General features: G+C 30.9%; 1 long non-coding RNA gene across 2 annotated transcripts; it reads right to left on the bottom strand.

Annotated features, from left to right (window-relative positions):
- On the bottom strand, positions 1–3,202 carry LOC107842677. Of its 2 annotated transcripts, XR_007044915.1 has the most exons (5): positions 2,723–2,852; positions 2,594–2,661; positions 587–807; positions 427–480; positions 1–344 (listed from the first exon to the last, which is right to left on the bottom strand). It is a non-coding gene; the product is annotated as an uncharacterized LOC107842677 (long non-coding RNA). The 2 variants fall into 2 exon arrangements; XR_007044914.1 differs by having other exon boundaries at positions 587–2,661; positions 2,723–3,202.
- Between the last annotated feature and the right edge of the window lie 379 nt (positions 3,203–3,581).

Raw genomic sequence — 3,581 nt, 5'->3', positions numbered from 1 at the left:
TAGAGAGGGAAATCAGTTTGCTGATTATCTTGCTAATTTAGTAATAGACTCTGGAGCAATCACTATTACCAGTTTTCAACAACTTCACAAGAAAGGAAAAACTATTCTTAATAGTGATAAATGGTAGTGCCCTTATTTGAGAATCACTCCACTAAAGGGATAAAGGGCACCAGGGAAGTTAGGCTAGGTAGAGCATATGGTGAACAAGTCAATAACACAGCAAAAACAAACTATGTTTTCAATACCCTGAACTACTTCACTGTCATCGAAGTATTTAGAGGGATATTTCAGCTTCATAAACCTGATTGTAAAGAAGAAAAGGGATTCTTCAAATGCTTCCTTTACTGAGCAACACAAGCAGAAAGCATTAAGGCAAGCATCGAAAAATGAATAAATGGAACAACAAAGCTAGGAGAAGAGTCATACCTGGAAGTAGCAGCTTATCCCTATTAAATAGAGCCATCAGAGATGATAAAAATGCTATTCAGAGTTTCATACGCCGGAGGAAGCAGACATAAAAAAGCAGCATCAATTTCCAAGTTATACTAAGTTGAGACAACAACAAATTAAGGGAGAAAATACTTACTGGTGGAAGGTGCATCTGAAGGAGAAGCATCGACTAGAAGGTGGTACAATATCAATTCTCCAGAGTAATAATCGAAAGAAACCAGATTCGAAGAAAGGGAGGAAAATGGTGAAAGGCGGGTAAATGAGTTAGGGATTAGGAAATTTATCTATTTTAGGGAATTCACAGATTATATTTGTTGTTATTTTGACTACGGGTTGGGGCGGATCAGATAAATAGGCCTACAATGTTTAATTGTATAATGGGTTAGTCCATTAATATGATTTAATTTTTTTAACAAAAGACCAAATTAAAGCAAAATAAATAAATAAATTTTTATAAATCTTTTCAATCATTTTTTTCACACCTTGTTCTTTATAAGTTGGGTTGAACAAAGTAGAAGTTAAAAATATTTGAGGAAAAGGAAAAAATATTTTTAGAATTTTTCAATCATATATGTAACAACAACTTCGAAATGTTCACGATATTTATATTTAACAAATTCAAATGAGATAATACAAATATTTACTAAAGCCGAAGAAATAGTAGGTTAATATTGACCAGATATAATATTTTTAGCACTATAAATATTTTTTAAAAAAACTGATAAGTTCTTAGCATTCTTTTCAACCCTCCTCGGTGATTTGCATTCTCCGATACGAATTATGTTTATTATACATCATTTGTAAATCACACGATAAACAATAGCAACATCAAGCATTTCATATAAAGAATTTCATCTAGCAGTCACTTCTTTTGAATTTTTTCTAAATAATATTTCAAATATAGCACAAGATTTTTTAAATTTCCAAATTCTAGACCTTATTTTAGCTTTAAAAATCCATGAACAAGCAACTCGAATTCTAATACAAGAATCATCAAATACGTCAATACCATCCATCACTATTAAATTATAAATATGCACATTACACTTAACATAAAAGCATCCTCATCAATTGAACAAAGTAGATTTTAAAAAATCAACAACTTTCAAATTAGCAAAAGCATTATCTAACGTGACACCCATTATCATATCACTAAGTCTAAAATATTTTAGAATATCTCCTGTCAAACAAGCACTATAACTATCTATTTTAGCCTCTTCAACATATTTATAGCTTATAAATTCTTTTTGCATGTTTCATTCATGATCAATTCAATGAGCTGTAAGAGTAAAATAATCATTATCGTTAGGACTATTATCCATATCAAAAGTGATAGATATTTTACCATCAAAATAAGCAAAATAGCAACGAAGAAAATGAAAATATTCACATTGACATTTAAAAATATTTGCTTTAATTGTATTTTTTGAAAAAACCTGAAAATAAGGTCTATACACTTTTAAAATATAATGAATAAAATCAAAACGTTCACTAAAACTAAAAGACAAACCGCAAATCACAATCATTTTAGCTAATTCTTCACGATCTCTTTCATGACTATATGTGAGTGATATGCTCAGGCCAGACGGATAGTAAAATCTAAAATATTCTGTACTATGTTAAAACCTCCTAGAGATTATCTAGTACAAGTAAGAGCATATCATTTTTTTAGCCTTAGCAATATCTTCTTGCCGAACAAATTCAGAAACATAACCTCTCAAATATCTAGTTAACTGTCCTGCCCCATCGTGTAATCCCCCAGTCAAATATTTCCCCATCTACTTACATTTATTGCAAGTAGCAGTGATTTTCTTCTTATTTTGGATCATAAATTTTCAAATTAATGATTTCTTAAGACGTTCGGTCTTTCCTATTCTAGTAAACGTAGGTAAATTTCCTACTTCATCTTCTTTCAATAATTTTGTAGCCGAACTAGTAGGGATAAGAGTCCTTCTAATTCTGGTTCTTCTATATCTTCCTCTTCCAATAAGCCTTCCTTAAAATTACTATATCTATCTAAAGCATAATTACAAGAGGCTCACAGAAAGCAAAAAATGTGAAATGCTATCTAGCCTATTTACTTCAACCAACAAAAAGGGCCCGACAAATGAAAGGATCTTAGGTCAAATCAATCTTGAAGAACCTGGAACTTGAACTTCCAACATTTGGGTGGTGGATTAAAACTACCCCTACACTCCATTCCAGCTTCACCTGCAAACTGAAGAGAATGAGTATTTAAAATAAAATAACTAAATATAGCAGCAGAACTTACCAAGTGAAAGGACAAGCTAATAAGAGACCAGATCCTATAGAGTGTTGTAGTACACCTACACCATCCATCGAAGAGCTCAACTGGAAAAGAAGAAGAGTCAGTCAAAGCAATAAAGATATCAAAAATAAGCAAGGAAAGAGAAATGTAATAATCTTGATAGCTGATAAAGCAGGAAAAGGTAGGATTCGACCAAGAATAATGATTACCCAAAGAAGAAGAGTGAAGTTCGTATGCAATGATAATATATTTCCAAATGTGAGGATTTGGAAAATAAGAGTGAAGTTCTTATTTTTTTTTTCATTTTATTTTTGTGTGTGGACTCATAAGGGTGTTGGGCCCAATGTGCTATAATTATTTTATTTAGTCAATAAAATCATAAAATTTGTCTAAAAAAGCCTCAAGGTCTACTACATTACCGAAACCAACATCAATAGCATAAGAACGTTCAAAAGAATGTTGTATCATCAACATGAGTAAAATCGTCGGTATTAATTCTTATTATAGGTGACAACGGTTTAGAACTACCTCCATCCCCACCTCTACTACTACCAACACCGTTATTTTTTTTTCTACTATCTTATTTTTAACCTAACTAAAAATTGATTTCTTACCACTATTTTAAACTGAAATTCATATTTAATGTGAGAAAAATAAAGAGATGAAAAATAAATACTGTAAATTTAACGGAAAAATAAACGTAATTAGTAAGTAAACAAATAAAGAGATGAATGTTGAAATGAATGTACCGAACGTCTGTGTAAAAGCAGATGTATATAATCAAAATCCGAAGTTGAGAGATGACAATTGAAGCTTGCTTAAAAAAAATTCCTACACTTAATCGAATAAATAAAAATATTAG

The sequence above is a fragment of the Capsicum annuum genome, chromosome 9 (genome assembly GCF_002878395.1).
Source record: "Capsicum annuum cultivar UCD-10X-F1 chromosome 9, UCD10Xv1.1, whole genome shotgun sequence".
Taxonomy (NCBI): Eukaryota; Viridiplantae; Streptophyta; class Magnoliopsida; order Solanales; family Solanaceae; genus Capsicum; species Capsicum annuum.
The sequence above is the reverse complement of the archived record's forward strand: the minus strand, read 5'-3'. Positions and strand labels throughout refer to the sequence as shown.